This window comes from Furipterus horrens, unplaced genomic scaffold, assembly GCF_987537825.1.
Source record: "Furipterus horrens unplaced genomic scaffold, mFurHor1.1.pri manual_scaffold_11, whole genome shotgun sequence".
In the NCBI taxonomy this organism is placed as follows: Eukaryota; Metazoa; Chordata; class Mammalia; order Chiroptera; family Furipteridae; genus Furipterus; species Furipterus horrens.
The window spans coordinates 7409479-7430716 of record NW_028327181.1 but is presented as its reverse complement, the minus strand read 5'-3'; the positions used below and the strand labels follow the sequence as shown (position 1 = coordinate 7430716).

At 38.5% G+C, this 21238-nt stretch overlaps 1 protein-coding gene across 2 annotated transcripts in view; it reads left to right on the top strand.

The window, feature by feature from the left end:
- Positions 1-21238, top strand: part of MED13L (mediator complex subunit 13L) — a 244806-nt gene that overhangs the window by 145682 nt on the left and 77886 nt on the right. The window lies entirely within an intron of this gene.

The following is a 21238-nucleotide window of genomic DNA, read 5'->3' as shown; positions in this document are numbered from 1 at the left end:
AGTATTAAGTATGTGTAAACTCCTTATTACTACATTATTTAGAATTGAAATACTTACTTTTGTTAATTTTATCATTATTTTTTATTTTCTTTCTTAAAATGTTATATAGTGTAACCTTAAAAACAGTTAAGTGAATTCAAATGGTGATAGTATTTGTAGAATTGATCGATGTCCCTTATAAGTCAGTCAACACATCCTTGATAATTGTCAAATTAGGACTGTGAATTACTTCTAAAGTGCTAAACTTTTAATCATCAAAGGTGAAGTCCTTGATACTACACAAACATGGAGGTTTAGATTAACCAAACCAGAATCAAAAAACAAAATCCTTAGCATCAAATATTTAACCTCACTTACCTCTGAACATAGCATAGACTTAATTGGAATCACAAGTTGATGGTGATTATTTCATTTCCAAAGAGCAGGGTACACAATCTTTAGCCTGTTTTTCTATCCATGAACTTGACCTCAGCTAAGAGTCTCAGCTCCTGGCTGCTGGTGAAAGCTCTTGAAGCCTTTAACGGCAGCTCGTAGGTTAGCTCTTCTGGGTGGTTGGCCGGGTTTTGGCTGCCAGCTCGTGCCTCTTTTGGAACCTTTACTTCCGTAGCTTCCTTGTTCCTATCAGAGGTTCAGCTATCAGCCTTCTCTGCAACATTTGTGTCTTAAAGCTTTGGTGAAACGGTCGTAGAGTTTCCTCGTTAGTCAAACCTTGTTTATGAAAATTTGGATTTCTTTTTTCAAATCAGGTAAAATAGGGACTGCACCCCCCTCCCCCCAAATCACCATGAACTTCCTTGAAATATTTTTCCTTCTTTAGTACATTTAAAGTCTTTTAGGATTTATTTAAGAAGTATATTCAAATAAGACATACTGTATTCTATTATGTATTATGTACAATATGTCAGAGTTTGTTTAGAAAGGATAAATATGCTTTTAGAATGGTGCCAGTATGGGTGTGTAAAAGTGTTTCTGTTTACAGATGCTTTGATTGATGGAGAGGAATTTTTTCTTTTATTTATATTGATTTGGTCTGACTAATACAGATATTCCAAGGACATAATTAGTCAGCATTTTCCTTCAATTCTCTGAATGGTTCAAATTGTGGCTTTTAATGTTGATGAGTCTGAATGGTTAAATATGGAATTGCGTTAGCACAGTGATCTTTATGCCGTTATTGGTTTGCCTCTCCACGCTTAGTGTGCGTCCCCACAGCTGCTCACTGGTGAGTTAGCTGAGCCTCTCCGTCAGTACAGGTGTTGGGTCAGTGTTCTGGTCAGTGGGTATAGATGCCTATGTGACGATGTGACAGGAATTTGAGGGATGAAGAGGATATGTAGAAATGATTGAAGGAGTAGCAGGTAGTATTTTAACAGGAAAAAATAATGTTTAGAAGTGAAATGTAGTTATCAGTCTTTTATATAGAGCAAGTGTAATGATGTTTTCACTTTTATTAACTGAGTAGCTCATAGAGCTTCTCGGTGGATGTTGAAAAAGGATCTCGGTAGGTAAGTCATTTTGGGTGGACAGAGGGACACTGTGGAGAAGAAAATTTAGAATTATAAGATTTGGGATCGTATTCTATAACTTTCTTTACAAGTTATTTGCCTTTGAACAAGGTGTTTAGTTTTTCCTGAGCTGAACTTTTGCTTTTTGCTGTTACTGAGTAGCAATTACTATATTAGAGGATTATTGTGAGAATCAAATGACATAATTTATGTGGCTAACTTATAATTTAGTTGGGAAAAGGAAAAATAAGTTTCCTTTAAGCTTAATTTTTTTTTGTATACATCAGTTTAGTGACCAATGAAGGGGAAAATTTGCTGCCCAGTGCTAAACAAATTGTATGCACAAATTGTTATTATTTGCTGCCATTAGATACAAATAAAAGGAATATATTTTAAAGAATAGTATTATATATATATATACTAGCATATATTTACTTTTGTTCAATATGTTAAAATCCAGTTGAAAGCATGGCATATTTTATGTAGCTAAAATATTTCTAATTGTGGAAACAAATGAATATATTGATGAATAGGTTTCACCTGTTGGATAAATAGCATATAATTCTTGAGATATAATTTCTCTCTGTATTAATAGCAAAACTAAATCATTTGCTGCTGGACTCTAAAATAGAGTTCTCAATGTTTGATCTGAAATGATGCTCAGGATAATTTTAGAAAAATCACTATATATGTGTGTATATATATATATAATAAATTTGACCAGGCAGGTCCAAGAAGAGAAAATAAATTTATTCATATCATTTTTTCTCTATAGTGACATATCTTTTGTTATTCTTATCCTTGGGAATGTAATAAGTAGGAAGGAAAACTTTGGCTTTCTCCTAAAGAGTTATGACAACTAATATCAAACGGCTCATGTTACGTTCACCATGTCTGCACAACTGCCTTATGTACTAGACTTCTTAGTGTGGGTTTTATACGGGCTCTGGGGCAGACACAGCTGACTAATCCTGAAGCTTTACAAAACCCGGTTTTGGTGACACCAGTCCTTCTGGTTTTCCTCTCTCATTGACCTTTCTTAGTCTCTTTTATGTATTCCTCTTCCTCTGCCTGTCCTGTAAATGTCGGTGCGCTCTGGGACTCTAACCTCCTCTTTTCTCACTCTTCACACAAATCTCAAGAATATTCAAGTGACAAAACACATAGTATTTTTGACATATCTTCCAGCTGATAAACTAGCAGAAAATGACTACATATTTTATAGACCTATAGAAAAAGAAAGCTGTAAAACAGTGATATATGATTAGATAAGACCAAATTGTCCCATTAATATTCTTTTATGGATTACCCATCAGCTAGCCTTTCTTAGTAGATAAGGAGCAAAAGCACCCACGTGCAAAGTAAATTTATAAGAAAAACTGAAAAAATTATCATTAGTGATCTTACTTTTCTGAACACTGGGAGAAGATTCCCTTACCTTTCACACTGAAAATACCTTTACATGTCTGTTTACCCTCTGGATAAGAGATTCCTTTCCCTGCCTTTTCATCTTTGCAACTCTAGGAGGAAACAGATGACTGAGCCGTCACAAGGAGAGTACAGGGAAGAGGAGAATGGGAAGAAAAGTGAGCAGTGAAGAAAAAGGGAGGATGTGTGTGCATGCACGTGTGTGTGTGTGTGACATACGAAAGTAATTAAAATATTGGAAGTATATGAGGCTATTTGTTGTATCATCCAAGAGCTGTGTAGGTTTGCCCATTAAGAAAAGGCAGCTAATTAGTTCAAAAACTGCACTAGCTAGTTAGTTATTTGTGTTAACCAATATTTGTATTAACCCAACTACTGTACACCCGATTCCTAGGAAAGATCAAAGGTGTAACTGTTATGGGGGCAATCTATTATTTTGCTAAAAATGGCATTCAAAGGCTAAAGTGTATCCACACACATGGATGCACAATTAGAAGTATATTATTTTGATTGCCTTTGTGTTATTTCATGTGAATATTTACTCTTAAGCCTGGGATTCTTCTTTCTGTTTGTACACTATCTAATGTACATATTCAGATGTGGGCTGAAACTAGACTACATTAGACAAGGAATACCTCTCTAAAGGGTTGGTTTGTTCAAGTTTTAAGTTGGAGTAGTTGGGCTCTTTATGATGGTTATTTTAGTTAAAATATTTCCCAGTACAATGGAAAGCATACATGACCCTGTTTTACTTTGTTCCCCATTCTTGGCCTATGAATTGCAATTCTTGTTAGTAGAAACAGCCAGGCTCAACACATTTTGAGATCTTAACATGCCTTACAGAGAAAAAAAAAGGCCTTTCTAATTGGTTGCACACAGAAATGCCTAGAGGGAACATTGTAGGGCAACATTTGAAGGATTATGATGTACTACTGAAATTGACCAGTATCGTTTACAGAGTGTTATCTGGTACTGAGAATGTAAGAGAACAAAGGCCCTTCTAGTGTGTGTAATTGAAGACAGTTGGCCAAAGTATTTCTATGTGAGCTGAGGTTTTTAAAAAAAAAGATTATGTAGAAGGTAAGTTTCACTGAAAGAGAAAAATGTGCTACTAGCTGGAGATTTTTGAGCTTTGTCTCAGTGGTCTCAAAGGGTTATTATCAGTGTCAGTGTAGCATGCCTCCTCCCTCCTTTGTTTCTTGCTTATAATGTCAAAACCTAAAATTTAAGCTTTATATCGAAGTATGGTTCACATCTCTGAAATAAATAACAATTTTCTTCTGCTAATGATTTGTTGTGCCCTTGAATAAATAATATTTCTAGGCCTAAGGTCAGAAATGGATCTAGCAGTAACATTTGTCAGATGAAAATAGGAGGAGGATGCTTATAAAACACCAGCACTTTTAGAATGTTCTTATTTGAATGGGCATCATTCAACACATCTAGAAACATATTTATGCATTTGCTTTTTACTTTGCTTTTTCCCTACTGTTCCTCACAAGGGTACCAAAAAGGGGGAAAGTTTTCTTTATTCTTTTAACTTCTTAAACACATTGATCACTTCTGTAGCTTGAGTCGAGAAGATGAGTTAGATAAGAATGTTTGCTAATTGTACAAATGTGCCCATTTGTTCTTTTGTCCTTAGTTTAATTAAAAAACAATAAAATATTTTTGGGGTCAGAATTTAATACTACTCAGTCACTTCTCTTGATCTTTCCAGAGATTTATTTATGCAGATATACGTGTGTGCATGTATATTTTTTATAGAGATACTATATTTGTATAAAATTGTATATATACTCTACCCATTGTTCCATTGCTTTATTTTCCTTAATAGATAGATAGTGATATATTGAAGATCAGTCCAAGTATATACATTTAGGACTATTAACTGTTTGAAAGCAAAAAATGCTTTATATTTACTCTGAACATTTGTTCTATCAGACTTACTAATTTTAGAATTTATTTGTTTTGTTATTTATATTCCATGAGTATCTTTCTAACAGTTTTTTAAAAAATGATCTTGCTTTGGTATTTGGTGTACATGAGTAAAATAACGTGACAGAGTTCTGCCGTATAATTGAGTGATGCTGGGAAGGGGAGACATACGCACCCAAAGCTCTAGGCAGCAAGCACTGAAGGTGAAAGTTGGGAGTTCGTAGCGTGGGTGCCGGCGAGGAGAAGAGATTCTCGGAAGTGAGAAATGGGCTTCGACACATCGAAGGTTAGGATGGCGTGGCTTAGAATCATGTCGAGGAAAACAGCATATCAAAGACACGTCCCCATGCTGCCCCAAGGAAAGGAGTAAAGAGGGAAGTGCATGCTTAGCGGCACTGGCAAATGCTGTCGAGCAGGAAGACTGCTTGAGTGATCCGGAGAGTTGTAAAGAAATTCTTTTTATGTCTTCTCTCTGCCATGGGCCCAAGAGACATAAAAGATGATGAATTGCTTTGTAGGACTTGTATATGATTGAAGTCATGTGCTTGTACTAAGAATCACCTATAGACTGTCTAGATGTTCCTTTGTGGTGGAGAGCTGCTGCGAGTGACTTTTGCTCATAGGCATTATACTGCCATGTGCCACAGTGATAGATTATCGAGGTTTTTGTTTAGGTATTTTGTTGAGTGAATGTGAGCAAAGAATATGCTCTTTGGGAATCCATGTAACATCAATATAGCAAGTTTAGAGCCATGATAAAGTTCGCCAGTCACAAAGCTTAGATGAATTGTGATAGTTCATGAGAATAGAGACTTACATTGTTCTAGTAATGAGTAACAAATTAGAATAGTTGCTTATTAGAATTGCAAAATTCTAGAGGAATAGATAAGCCTTGTCTAGAGAGGTAAAGATTTAAAAAAAAAAAAAAAAGCTTAATAAGTAAAGCTCAGAAAAACCAAGGCTGCCATTGAGAACCCAGTCCCAACTCGCCACTGAATTATAGCTACGTGTATAACTTTTCCCTGTTGCTTTTGACGTCTTGCTTCTGCAGGTTTTATTAGCATAGCTTGGGACTGTTTTTCGTTAGTGCCTTTTGTATTATTTGGTCTTCTGCCAAGAATTTTAGTATTTATAGTCTGTAGACTCCTATCTCTCAGGTTAATTTATTTAAAGTTGGAGTACGTCTCACATTATTGTGCTTGAGAAGCACCTAAACCCTATTACAGCGTTAACCAGAATTCCTTTACAGTGCTCGCTGGTGCCGTTCTAGCCGCTCTACCCGTGTTTCATCAGCTGGCGTCTCCGTGAGACTGGGAGGGAGGGCACAGCAGGAAGGCAGTCCCGCTTCCTGTGGCCACGGCGCAGGTGGGACGTGTACTGAAGGACACATCGAAATGGTCACGTGAAAAGCAGCCAGCTTAGAGGTGCTCAGCAGCATGACATCAAGTCGGGAGGAAGGGAGCTAATATTTGTAAGTTAGGACTCAGTTTGTTGAGACACTGGGCTGACTGCTTTACAGAAATTATTTCGAATCCTCACTGTGTACCTGGAGCTTTGTGTCATTTTCTTTGGTTTTACAGATGAGAAAATGGAGACCCAGAAAGTTTCAGTAACAGTTAGAGAAGTACTAGAGCTAAGCAGAGAGTATCTTCCAGAAAAGCAGGACCTTTGCACATGTTGCTTTTTAGGTACTTTGTGTTATTCCTCATGGCAACTCTGTGAAGTTAGTGGTAGGAGTAGTGAAAGTCCTAATTTCAGTGACAGGAATGGAGACACAGAGAGACAAGTAATGTGCCCTGGGTCACCCTGCTGCCAAGGGCAGAGCCAGGTCAACATGCTTCCAAGACTCTCCCCTTATTACAAACAAATAATAAGTGCTCTAAAAAATGAAAACAAGAAGGGTACAATGCATAGGCTTAATGATAATGTGAAAGAATATAGAACAAACAGATAAAAAACAGGATGATACACTTTTTAGCTTCTGGGCAAGAAAAACTTAGCTGCAAACAATGGAAAAACTACTGTGGAGATCAGACTCAAAGGGAAGGCTGCCGAGTTGGAGGAGGCCCCTAATCATGCTTTCCTTTTATGGACCTTGCTTGCGCAGTGAAGCCTCAGCCCGGATATTTAAATGCGCATTTGGAAGGAAGACAGAGGTTTGCATCATTGCACAGTCTCTCAATTAATAAGCAGTGGTCATGGTGCTTGCCCTAAGGGCCAGGCTGGGAGTGGCTCTGTCAAGGGCTCCCTTGTGGTGGTCACGTGGTTTGTGTCTTTCCCTCGGGCTGCCAAACGGGAAATCATTAGTGGAGTCAGTTATCTCAGATCATTTTGAATCTTTGGGTCTAAGGAATAGAGATCAGGGGTACAGAGAGGTGAGGTTTTCTGCCTGCCTCTTAAAGGTGTGCCTAAAAATATCAGTGACCATTTGGTGCTTATTAGTAAATTAAAAGACACAACTCTTTTTGTGTGTGGTATTTAATTAAACTTAGAATCATGGAAGAAAAAATATTGTTTTCCTGTTTTTTACTCATTAGGCGAGGTGTAAAAAAGCATTTTTTTAAGCTCAAAAATCAGGCATACCTTATTAAATGCTTAGTAAGACTCTAAGTTTGAATATTTAAACAATATATTCAAGAGATGTGAAATGGGAGAAGACTACAACAGAGATATATTTTAATAATAAATTATGAGAAAATTGCTTTGATATCGATGTGACCCTGTTACTGGCCTCTTAAAGCTGGGAAGAAAAATGCAGTAACAAACTATTTTTCTCTGATATAGAATGAATGTTAAGATACAAAGAATAATTTTAGGCATTCACATCCATCATTAAGGAGATCAATAATTGAGTTAGTATTTAGAGACAGAAAGTATGACCCATCAATCAATTAAGAAAAAGACAATATCCTAACCCCAGCAGAGTTGTAATTTATGTGATTGAGAATAATTTTTTAATTCAATTACTTTACTGACATACATTTGGAAAGCATTCTAATAAACATCAGGTCAAGGCCTGAATATATATTTACCTTTCTTAGTAAGAGATTTTGGGTTTTCACCAAGTTTATTTTTTATCCCTCCTCTCTTTTTCTTCAGCAAATGAAACATTTGCAGAACTCTGATAGATTTGGGGGACTTTAAATTATTTTTATTATAGGGAAATAATTTTGCATTCTCTTTTATAATACTGTTATTTAGCTCCTGCTGTTCTTTCAGTGTTTGGTGTATGCTCTGATTGACCCAGTGAGGGAAGAGTAACCTGAGACCAGCCAGTGTGCACCTGAGTCCTGTGGGACGGTAACACACTGGGCAAGCTCGTTCCTGTTTTCATACAGAACTAGAATGTTTTAACTCAGAGGTACGACACAAGGGCACAGAGCAAGGCAGAGACAGACTAGAACTCTTTTCTCTCCCTTTCTGGTTCACTGTACTTCCTGCTGTATTATATTGCCTTCCATGATTGAAGTGCATTTTTTTAAATTGGTGCTTTTAAAAAATTATACATGCCCATGAAAAAATTAAGTTGTTTTCAAGGGCAGCAGAACTCTCACCTCTTTGGCTCCCCCTTGACCCACTCACAAGAGATGTTCACTATGAATGGTTTCTTATGTGTCCTTTCAGAAATTTTATTCAGAAAATTCTAATATTGTATTTGTGGGTGAAAAATTTTTTCTTTAATCTGCCATGAAATTAAGGAAAAGTAAACACTTTTCATTTTAATCCAATTTCCTGTTGCCCAATGTGGACTTTGAAACTACCCAATGCTACTATTTAACAAAGGAATCTGATTTGCTGTGCTACTGGAGTGAAATAAGACAGCTTTTTAAATAAGGGGTTAAGTGATTTGCATAGTGCGCCACAGTATTCAATTCCACTCAGTGGTTCCGGGGTTTAGATTTCTGCTCTTCGCAGTAATCTGTATTGCCTTTCAGTTCACTGTATAGACTTAAAAGTGAAATGTGTATCTTAGACAGGCATGTTTCATGTGTGTACTAAAGGAGTCACTTTACAGTATCTAATCCATGAACTAACAACACCCAGCACATAGCAGGTACTTGAATATTTGGATTGCAAAAATTTAATTCTTCACAGTTCATCAAGAAAATGAGGGTGTTGGACCAGGTCATTTTTAAGGACCGTTTCACAACAAATGTCTGTGATTTTAGTTTCATTCTGTCCTCAGGGAATCAAGCCATGTTTCTTTAGACTCAAAAGCAGTTGTGCTCAGGGGCTAGTAGTCCTGACTGCATTTCCCAGCAGGCCGGAGTCCGCTGGCTTCCTGCAGGGTTTGGTGTGCTCTGGTGCGGCCTTACCCGGTGATCCCTTTCCCTCAGTGGCTGAGTCAAATTCAAAGGAAATTTTACAGATGCGGAAAATTGCAAAATGGAGTCAGGATTGATTAGGTGACATTGAGCATGAATAAAGATCTACTCCCACATATTTCAGACAGATCCCAACTGTGTTCTGCCTACATTGGTGAGCTGATTTACAAGCCCGCAGTGCCTCTTATACCAGGGGATATGGCTGGAAATAGGGGCGTGAAGTTCGGGGCAGAAAGCTGACTGGAATTTCAGTGGTGGTGATGGCGGTGGGGCAGTGTGACGGTTATAGGGCGTGACCCACGGAAAATAATGTTCACCAGGACTACGCAGGCGTCTCCTCTGCCCGTTACCTTGACATAGGTAATGTAGTGTGCTCATCAGCCATGGGTACACAGACATGTGTGAAGTTTATGGGAACTCTAGGTTTTATAGCATTCAGCTAAGGAATTCTTGCTTTGTTTCATCACCGTCTATGAGATCTGAAGAAAATATTCTTAGTGCTTAAACACTGCATAAAAAGGGCATAAAGGGTCATTAATAGGAATGTCTACAGAATGACAAGCCTGCTGCTTCTTCAGATAGCTTATCCACAACTTGCTTAGAAACCCATTTGAGCATATAGTAAAAACCAGTGCTAGCTTGATTAGCATTAAGTCAAATAAGGTGTAGAGGATGAAAACTTCGGCAAGTTAAATTTCTTGTGGTGTAAGCAGTCACTTCCCAGAACTGATGCAAATGCTGAATTGTCACAGCATTGGAGGGCTCTTAATGAACTGATTTGTGAACTCACCGGTTTGTTCAGTAGATTCAAAATTACAAAAAGGGATACTTAAAAAGATCATTTTAAACATTAAGTATTGTTAGCGGTTCAGAGAATTGAAAGGTGCATAAGAAGTTTTATCTGCCCTGTAAATTAGAGCAAAATGAAATAATATTAAATACACCTTTAGTTTTATGGTAGAAAACCCAGAAAGATTCCATAAGACTGAAGGTATAGAAGAAGGGGAGAAGGGCAGTTTATTTGACTACTTTTTGTTACTATTTTCCTTGCCTTTTATTGGCTCATACAGTGGCTTGACTTTTGCTGTTGGCTCTTGCGGGCTGTTGATGTTACTATACTGTGAATATAAATGCCTTTCGAATAGGTACTCATCTGAACAGTCTTGGTTTTGCCTGAAAGTTTGTTTCCATAGGACACTGTATTTAGAAAAACAAAAATTACTTTTCTGTTTCAATTTGTTAGCATATCTGGAACCAAACTAAAGCACGTTATGCTTGAGTGATAATCAGTTGAGTCTTTTGTCCTTATGTGTAATACGGAAGAGAATGAGTTCTAATTTCAGTATTTGTCATTAATTAGTAAACAGTTTCTAAACATAGGATTTTCATTTTGTCAAAAAGTGTTTAAGTTGTTTAAAGAAGACATTTTAGTTGAATTCAGTCAGTCACGTCTGTTGACTGCACTTGGTTTACATTAAGCACAAGAACTGGAGAAAGCATTCATTATTTAGAACAGTGGCAAGTGGAGCTAATGTTTCCCACTTCTGTGAAGAACGTTGTTTTCTTGAAGCACCTTGACAGTAATTACTTCGGTTCACAAATTTCATCTGTTTTCAGAATTGGAAGAAAAAAGTTGTCGCCATCTGAAAATTAAATGTCTCAAACTACGTTGAAAAGTAAAGATGATGTTGAATTACTAGTGATTCTTGTTTTGTTCTCCATACCCCATCTGTCTCAGTTTCACATTGAACATGTATTACATTATTAATAAAAAAATAAAAGGAAATGTGATACATTTAACTTTCTTCTGAAACATTTAGTTTTCTTCCGAAAATTTACACTAAAGTACATTTGAATATTTTCTTTTAAAACTTAGCACCTGTAGTTTATAATGGAAATCGAGTGCTAAATGTTGATAGGATCAAAATATGAACTGCTGATAACTTGCTAGATTATTTAACAATACTAAGAGAAAATCGAGGCTCTTAGAGCTGGGAGAGTAATTTAAAATAATTCATTGGTGATTTTTTAAAAATTCCTAAAGCAGTAGTGTTAATTTCTATTTTTAGAGATTCCTATACTGTATAAATTTAATCTGGAAGTACTTGTGTGTTTTATATGTCATCTTAATTAACACCGTGGCCCCCAGCCATCTTTGGGTCTCTCAAGAGTTGCATGTTCCTTCCTATGCTAGGCTGGGCACTACGTGCTTTGTCATCGTCCCTATCATTATGCCGAGTGCAGGCATGTGCTTCAGGCATTTTAAGAGGCACTTTAGTGTGGTGCTTTTTAGAGCATGGACTCTGAGGTCAGACTGCCTAGGTTCAAATCCTGGCTTTGCCACTTAGTATCAGCATGACCTTTGGCAAGTAAAAGTTAATCTCTTTTTTTCAGTTTGTGAAAGAGAGGTAATTATTGTCCCTATTTCATAGAATTATAAGAATTAAGAGAGTTAAATTTATAAAGTGCTTATAAGAGTGCCTAACATAGTTTATGCTTATTAGTCAGACACCTCATTTAATCCTCATAACAACCTTTAGAAAGAGATGATCGCGTTCACATTTTATAGATGTTAAAAGTAAAGCTCAGAGAGATTATGTAGTTTGCTTAGGGTCACACAGCTATTCTTGTGGATCCAGGATTTCAGTTCTGGGCTGTCAGACTCCAAAATGTGTTGGGGTTATAAGTGCCTGTCTTATAATAGCCCTGCACTTGAACATGTCCCTGGCAGTTATTTTATCTATTCTAGCCCTTAATGCAACATGTCAAGAGTGAGTGATTGCTTATGCTTTATAAAACTTGACATAATTATGCTCAAGTATGTGTGAAAAAATAATCAGGCTTGGTTCTAATGGGTAAAAAGGACATATGTGGGGTTGCTGTACCTGTTTCTAAGATATTAGAAAATGAAAGTTGTCTAAACTTTATGATATTCCAGCACCCGCCCCATACAGTTAAATAAGGCACATTGTTTAGAATAGAGTCATCTTTATGTGAATGTAACAAATACCTATTTGGATGAAATACTGTAACATCATTGGGAAAGGAAACATTATAATAATTATTCTGGGGAAAGTTTATATTAATATGGGAAAACCCTGAAACTGGTAATTCAAACTATATGCACTAAAGTCAAATATGGAACAAAATATCCTTATTAAAAGCACATGCATGAGAATAATTTATCTTGTTCGTGCTTTAAAAGCTTTTTAAAAACTTAGCAACAGTAATAACTTAGCTGCATTTTGGTGGTTTCATTAAAATTTTCAAAAAGTACTTGAAAACCAGCAATACAGAGAAAAGAAAGGCACAGACTGATCATGATAAATGTATCAAATACAAAATCCAGAAAATACTGAAGTTGAATACATTAATTAGACCCTTTTCCTCTGCAAGTGGTCGATCAGTAAAAACAGCCAGTATTCATGAAGCAAAGACTCAGTTTCAGTTTTCACAAGAAATTGTACAAGAAGCAAATTTTGTTCACCCACCTATTACATAAATGAAATACAGAGAAAAACAGGAGGGAATTACAAATTCATGTCTATTAAAGAAGCAAAAAATAAAGTGACAGAATAATTGGTGACACTGAAGGGTAACCTACACACTTACCCATTGCCACTGTGTAAGTAAATGTCAGTAAGTCTAGTCTTTCTGAACAGTGATACAGCATTACAGAATGAGAACTCATGGTCTTCTGTCACCTAACAATTCCATTTTTAACAAATGCTATTGTGGAAAAAAAACTTTTTCCTCAAAGATGTTTGTAGTTGTATTATTTATAATTAGCCAATAACTGGAATACCCCCTATTTGTTAATAACTAAGCAAAAATATTTGTCCAAATATGGATTTATATTTTCATTATCTAGATTTCTTAAATATGTATAATGTGCTTCTAAATGATCAAGAGTAGCAAATGTGCATAATGCTTACATTAATATAAAACAATTTGTTAATAATGATAAAGGTTCTATACAAATCTTCTTTCTGAATACCAGGTTTTTTTACATGTAAAGTGAAGGAATGGGGCAAAATGATTCCTGGCACTGATCCTATGAAATCTGTGAAGCAAGAATTGCAGAAGGTGATAGATTTTTGTAATTATTTTTTGTGTCTATGCAGTTCTCCCTTCTCTCCTGTCCCCATGTTCAACAGATGCCTGACTGGTAACTAATGTGTTAAACCCAGCAAACCCCACCCCCTTTGTGTAGGTGAATTTATGAGTTAAACCCTGTTCTTGTGATAGTTTTTATTTATTTCTTTAAAAAACTTTCCCCAGTTTTATTTAGATATAATCAACATATAACTAGTTATTACTTCTTTTGTAAAACAGATAAATAAGTGACAAATGTTATTCTTGTGGTATTTCTTTTCCCATAAGTCTCTGCTTCTTACAAAACTATACAAATGAAATAATATAAGTAGAACACTTACTGTATACTACTTTTCTAAGCATTTTTGATAAATTGCTTAATACTAATAACAATTCTAATAGGTAGTAGTTATCTTATTACATATAATGTATAGAATAATTAGTGATTTGTGGATGCGTAAAGCCTAAGGTGCCAAGAGGTTAAGTAACTTTCTAAAGGTTAGCCAGCCAGCGAGTTAAAGGGGGCTGCTGGGCTTTGAGCCTGGCAGGATGGCTCTAGAGCCTGTCCTTGTCCCTAACACTCTGTCACAGCCTCTCAGACCTCAGTCCCGTGGACTTGGGTGGAGTCTGATAGCCCCATGTGAGGACTGGATGCCCTGGGTCAGAATGTGAGTCAGGGAGGGTTTGCCACCACACCAGGCAGTTCACATGCTGGTTGAAGATGGGGAACCTAAGCCAATTGAAAAAAGTTGTCCAGATTTGAAGAATGAAGAACGCTAGGCTAGGCAGCATCTTTTAGAGAAAAAGACAAAAGCTAGGATTGCTCTAAATGGGGGATGAGTTTGGCCAGCAGGTCTTGTTTCCAAGTATCACCCTTAATAGTGCTGCTCAGGATTCCTTTGGCATTATTTTCCATTTCCACTAGTGCAAGCATCTAGCTTATGGGCTGTTGCCATGAGAGGATGTCTGAGTCAAATGAGGCAGAGCCTCTGTATTCCCTGGGCCGTGAACTTTTCTCAGGTCACTTTTGGGAGGCAGTACCTTGATCATTCTTGTGGACTAGGGCATGACCTCAGCTCTGCATGGTCTTGAGTACCTTGGCTCTTGTATTCAGGTCATTCCCTAGGTGACAACCAGAGCTCTCAGATTGAGAACCTCAAATATGGGCCCTGCCTTGTCTCCACCCGTTAGATTTTTATATTTTGGACACACACCCTTTTAGTGTGGCCCACTGTGAGTGCCTGAAGGGAGACGCCAGCAGTAGCATATTGTTGTGCACAGGCCGAGCGCCCTTAAAGCGTGAATTGGCAGTTCCCGTCCAAAACAGTGCCATTCTGGGAGACATTCGGGGAAAGGCACTTCAGGGTGGCAGGTAGGGTTTGGATTTCTTATTCTGAGAAGGGCTATTGCCAATCCCAAGGCAGTAACCAGAGGCAGGCAGGTGTCAGGAAACAAGTTCATAGGCCAGTGAGTCGTTCTGCTCTCCCGTTTACCGCACACATTGTCAATATTATGCCGTCTACAGTGGGGCGTAGGTCCTGGTGCCGTGCTCTAGCTGATCGCTGTGGAAATCCCGAACAATATGGTGGGAGTGTTTGTACTGGAAAAATGTCAGTGGACATTGCTGGTGTTGGAAGAGTGGGAGTCGGGAGAATACAGTCTTAGAGAACAGATTGTCAATACAAGTTTATTTGGACTGGTACTTTTAAAAAGCACTGGTTAAGAAAACTGCCCTGTTAAAGCGAGCCTTGCTGTCGGGGCGATCCTCCCACCTTTGTGTTGGCAGCAGCGTGCTCTGCCGTCCCATCGGCAGTGTCGGCTGTCAGACCACGCGAGGCCCAGGGCCCGCGCTCCCCGGAGCGAGGTTAACGAAGCGTCCCACGGCCGGGGCCTCATGTCACAGGAAGACGGCAACACGCAGTTTCTGGTGCAGTTCCCTTATTTGATCTTCACTAAAATTTATCCGCAACAATGAATTTTGATCTGAAGGTTCATTCCTTAAGTATCTGTGTGTCACATTCAGTGATTGTGACATCTAAAAGTGGCCTTGCTGAATAAAACTGAATTTAAGTCAAATACTTTCAAGTGTCATCTTTCCATCTAACACCTCAGATAGCCTAAAGTAATTTAGTAGATGAAATAAATTCCCAAGAGTGATCCTTTTGTTGCCATTTATGAGTCTTGCTGTGTTCTGAGCATTTGCTAAAAGCTTTCTGTGCATTTACTCACTTAATCCCCGATTGTAGTCCTGTGAGGTAAGAACTGTTATCTTCATTTTACAGATGAGAACACTCCAGTGTCCACAGTGTTTTTCCTAGTGGGTGGCAGAGACAGTCGTGCTGCAGATCCAGCTGGTCTGCTCTGAAATCTCTGCGCTTTACCTCTGCAGTTACATCAGTCTAATTAAGGAAGAACCTGGGTTGGGGGGGAGCTACTTTATGAGAAATATTTATTGTCTGGCTTTTCTCCTTGTTGAGTTTGTCAAAGATTATGTTCATGTGGTATATAATAAGTATGAGAGAAGAGATAAATCATCTGCTTATTTTTTCAGTTGAATGTTTATTGAGCTCTGACATCATCATCTACCAGTTCCTCCTTTTATCCTCTTGTCTTGATAGTGGGTCTCCAAACTGGTGTACGAAAGACAGTCTCTTAAAGTGCTAGAAAAGCATGTTATTTAGTGTTATTTTTTTTCCTATTAACAATTCCAACTTTGTGTGTACTCTAGAATATACAAAGCATATTACTGTCAGTCAAGTACTACACTTCATTGGTTCTAAAATGTAGCTTGCCTCCTCATTTTAACATCTCAAATTGTGATGTTTCTTAATCATCAGTATTTTTTTTTTAGTGATTAATAAAATTGTCTAAAATGATATCTTAGATTCAATTAACTATAGAGGTACATGTATAAGATTTGAAAACACATAGGTACATTTTGGGGATGTGCGCTCACTTATTTTTATTAGGAGGTTATATGTAAGCAAAATGTTTTTTTGATCTTTATCTCTCCTGCTTAGAATTCGTCCCATCATCTGTGTTACCAAGTGTGCTCTTGCCAGTGTTAAGTGCTATCAAGTGCCTTTCCCAAGGCGTACTGCCGAGGCCCGTGTTAGAATTGTCGAGGCAGGTGATGGGCACATGCCACCTGATGATCCACAAAGGTCTCGAGAGAGCAGTGCTGCCTGACCGCTTGTTTCCATCAGTGTTGTGCAGACTTCATTTAAATGGCTTTGAACCCATTCGTTGAACTCTTCCTCTGTCACATTTTGGCCCTGTTGAGCTTCTGAATTCTCTTGAACTGATATCATTAGGCTGGTAAGCATTCAGACACTGATTGATGCTGACCACCAACTGTAGTGTATTTCCATCTTCAGACTTCCTCATCTTTTGTTGGTTATTTCCAGTACCGCAGGGTTTACTTGGTCCTCCGCAATGATAGGGTCAGTCATCTTATTAAAACTCCATAAAACTGCCTTGGTGGCTCAGTTGGTTAGAGTGTTATCCCGTATACAGAAAGGTTGTGGTTTGATTCCTGGTCAGGATGCATATCTAGGTTGTGGGTTTGATCCCCAGTTGGATGCCTGTATGGGAGGCAACTGATCCATGGTTCTCTCTCTTTTCCTCTCTCCTTTCCTCTCTCTCTTCCTCTCTCTCTCTCTCTCAAAAAAAAAAAAAAAAAAAAAAAAAAGAAAGAAAGAAAAAAGGAAAGAAAAGAAAACTAAGCATGACTGTAGAGGATGAAATAGCAGGTACTGGAGTGGCTGCCCATGACCACTGGTGCCATCTGTTGGAAGCTGGCAGAGTAGATTCTTTGCTCTAGAGGTTTTTCTTTCTTTATGAAGAAAGTTGAAAATTCTGAAAGGGGGGGTCTTCTGTATTTTGTCATAGATAAACTCATATGATTTTCTGATGATTCTGTATACAGTTAAAAGTAAAGCTCTACATTGTTTATAAGCACAGTGTTAAAGGATTCTCATACTTAAAAAATTTAATATGTAGCAGTGTTAAAAATAAAATTATGAAAAAGACTTTAAAATAGCATAATAAAGAGGTTAGAGTAATGCAGTTGGTCTTCAGAAGAAAATACGACATTTTATAACATCCTTCAAGTAAGGTTAAAGATGTTAGTCCAATTTTATTCTCCAAATGCCATGAAAATAAGTCACACATTCTTGCTATTTACCTGTACAAGATGTGACATGAATGAGTTCTCTTTGCATGAAAAGTAAGTTGTTTTCTTATAAACCATGTTAAAGAAATATCCTTGTTCTAGCATTTTCATGGACAGGCATTAACGTTCTCCTCAATACGGAGTATTTACCTTCCTTCCTTGCGTGTTCCCAAGGGGGCGCGTCTCAATGTAGCTGCCCGGGAGTCTGCCTTAGTTAGAGGAGAGTGGAAGTGGATGAGTGTGACCCAATCTGATTGGTGGCAGGTTTTATAAAGTGCGCCCCCACCGTCCTCTCACCTTTCTGCTGCCGGTGCCTTCACCCCCAGACTCTGCAGGGCCGTGTGCTTCTGTGGCCGCCGCTCGCGCACGGCCGAGTGCAGCCTGAGCGGAGAAGCCACAGCTGGGGCGCCGCGCGCCGCAGTGACCAGTGCCGCAGTCAGCAGCTGTCATTGTTCTGTGCTGTTCGGTTTTTCCTCCGAGACTGCCTGTGGCAATTCGTACTCATTCTTTATTACCCAAGGGTTTTCCGAGCAATAAAATAATGTATCTGACTACTCAGCGGCCTAATGCGATTCCCTTTTCAGAGGAGCAGCAAAGGAGAAGACTCCTTTCGCTTTTCCTCTTCGCTGACCACGCAATGTTGGGCCTGTCGGGGAGGCTTTTGATGTGCTGCCAACATACAGGGGGGGATTCTGCTCTGTCGCAACTGTGTTTTCTTCCGGTTCTTCCTAACTGCTTATAAGTAAAGCTCAGATCTGGTCAGAAATAATATTAAATGTTCTACATGCAGGCCTACCTTGTAGAAAAAGTTATGAATGTGGTAAAATTCACATGACGTTAAAACCGTATCTTCGGGTCGTACTGTGAAACGCCAGCGTGGCATTGTGACGGTGAGCACTGGAACGCCCTTCTCTGTTCCTGCCCCACACGCACGGGTCGTTTCCCTTCCTGTCCAGGAGCCCCCCTGCGCCACGCCGGTACCTACATGCAGGGGGTGTATCGCGGGGGCCCAGCTGCCGGGGCCCCGCCCTCCTGCCGTTCGCACCTGAGTGGTGCCCACCGAGTGGGGGCTGGCCGCGCAGCGTGTGTCCGCGCAGCGCCGCGGCGGTCAGAAGGGCCGCGAGGAGAGCAGTCAGTCTGGCCTTTTGGCAGCTCGATGCCGTGGGAGACTCACTCGCGTTGCTGCGCGTTGGAGCGGTCTTCCTGTCCGCCTCTGCCGCAGCAGCCCGCTAGACACTCTGGCTACGGACGAGGCCTGGCACACCCCTCGCAGGCTGAGACGTCACTGAGCCGTTACTGTCGCAGCCTCCCGCTTTTCCGCTCCCGCTTCCTTCCCCAGGCGGCTGGGGCGCCAGACGCCTACGTTTTTAAGAACAGAGAAATGTAATCAAATTAACCTCTCTTCGTAAGAAATAGAAGTAACTACTGCTTATATTTTTGTGTTAGGAATATCATAGCAGTATCATATTTAGTGGCACTAAATACACACACACGGTACAATTTGAGAGCTGTAAATTTCAGTTACAGTTTTTTTAGGTGGTGGTTTAAAAAGGCTTTTGCTTGATTAGTCTTAGGCCCTGCTGATATTAAATTCATCCTGCTGAATCAGAGTCTGCTTTTTAGGTGTATGACACTAGATAATTTATACTGTTTGAAGGAAGCAGTAGCTTAGATAATTCAAAACAATGCTTAAATAAAATGACTGTTCCCTTTTCCTCCCTCAGATCATACTCAGTGCCTACTACTGATACAGAAAAGCGGCCTTCTAGCTTCTCTTCAAGGCTGCTCAGAGGCTAACACGTACCTTGCTCTCATGGGTGAGACTAGGTGTGGACACAAGACAAAAACTGCCCTGAGTTTAGTGGTGTCAAGCAGGATGCTATCCTTAGGGTCCAGGCGAGCGGTACAGAAAAGACGCTCCAGGTTCAGTGTTGTTCTGGCCTATACCCTTGGCGCTTACAGGAACAATCTTGAACTAATTTTGAGAAATAAAGTGGACAAGAAGGAGGAGAAGCCAGTATTTTAGAAGAAGGCAGGAAAGGCTCACAGTGTATCTGCTTTCTGTATGGGACATCATGGAGACAGATTTGATCGGCCGCAGGGCCATGGGGCCACCTGAGTGTAAGGGGCTGTCACTCCTGCCTGGGCCATTCTGGGTTTTTTCCTCCTTTTATTTTAAAAATATACTGAGACATGTATAAAATTTCATATGAAAGGAACACATTATTGCTGGAGTTGGAAACCAATGGAACAGAACTGGTTCAAGGTATTACTCTTTGGATGTGGCTTTGTCGTACTTTGTTATTTGGATTTTGGAGTGGATTTTCCTTTCTAGTGTGGTTTCTTTTATGTTTATTTAAATTGTAAGATTTAAATTACAACCCAGACTTACATTAGGTAACCTGGGATGTTTGCTGTTGAATAGATTATTTCACTCTGATTTGTAGTGGGGACTTGAATTAATTTTGTTACTGTTTTATCAAGAGGAACATTGTTTAAGAATAGTTATTAGTGACTTATCTCTGAAAGAAAGGTTTCTCATTTCATCTTTTGATGATCTTCAAAAAAATATTTTGGAGTTTAGAATAACTGTATAAATGGTTAACAAGATAGTAGATTAACCAATGTCTGTTTCTCTTCCATTATGGATGAAGAGTACAAAGTAAAAGGTCTTATTGCGTGTTATGTTATGGTATAAACTTCTTTTTACTTTTAATAATCTTAGCATTTGTTTTCATTGTATTACACATATGGATTTATAAGTTTAATGATTACACAGACTTATTTTCAGACTATGTATGAGGGAAATACTTTTTTTGAATTTTAGATGTTTAATATTGCTTAAGTTGAAAATAAGCAAAGGTATATTTTTCTTGTGCCCTTGTTCAGTCCTTAAATGAGAAATCAGATCAACTGAGAAGGATGTGTACCCCAAATGGAATGTCAAATCTTAGCATTATGATTTTCATTTTGATGCATTTTTTTAAAAAACTGCTTAAATAGGAAATAATCACTACTTTTTAATTTAAGTGATTTCTTTCCTTGGTCAGGAAGAAAGTATTCTTGAATCCTTTTAGTACTTCAAAGAGTTTAAAACTTTTTCTGTTACATTTCTTGCCAGAGATAAGTAATAAAAAATTTTTTTTCTCTGGTTCCTTAACTAAATAATAATGCTACTTGAGAGTACAATGGCTCTAAAAACATGAGAAACATAAGTACATTTTAATGAACGGAATCCTATTTATAAACGTACGAGATATAAATAGGTCATTGATTTAAAATAAGCCTTTAAAGTTTTCTGTAACCATCAGATTGTTTTTTAAGAAAATAATAAGTCTCTTTTCTAAAGTTAGGTATTTTGAACACCACATTTTCAAAAGGGCATATTTTTGACAGCTGAGAGTCAACTTTAATTGTTAAAGGAAATGATCATATTTTGCCAGATGGACATAAAGATACTGAAATGGACTTTCAGATGGTCTATCTGCATGTGAACTGTTTCAGAGACCATAATAAAGATCATTGTCTGAGTTTGGGACAGACTACGCTTATCCAGAAGAAGAACAGTCACCATCTCATAAATAGAATGCTACATCTTCATTATTAGATCACTGCCTAGAAAGCTCTCTCTGGGATATAAGTGCTGATGGCAGAATAGTCTGGCAGGTGGTATGCACCTCTGCCTGTCTTGTGGGTGCTAAGCCGCTTACAATGCAGCGAGTGAGCTCTACCCCTGAACAAAAGACGTAATGTGTTAGCTAGAACTTCGGAGT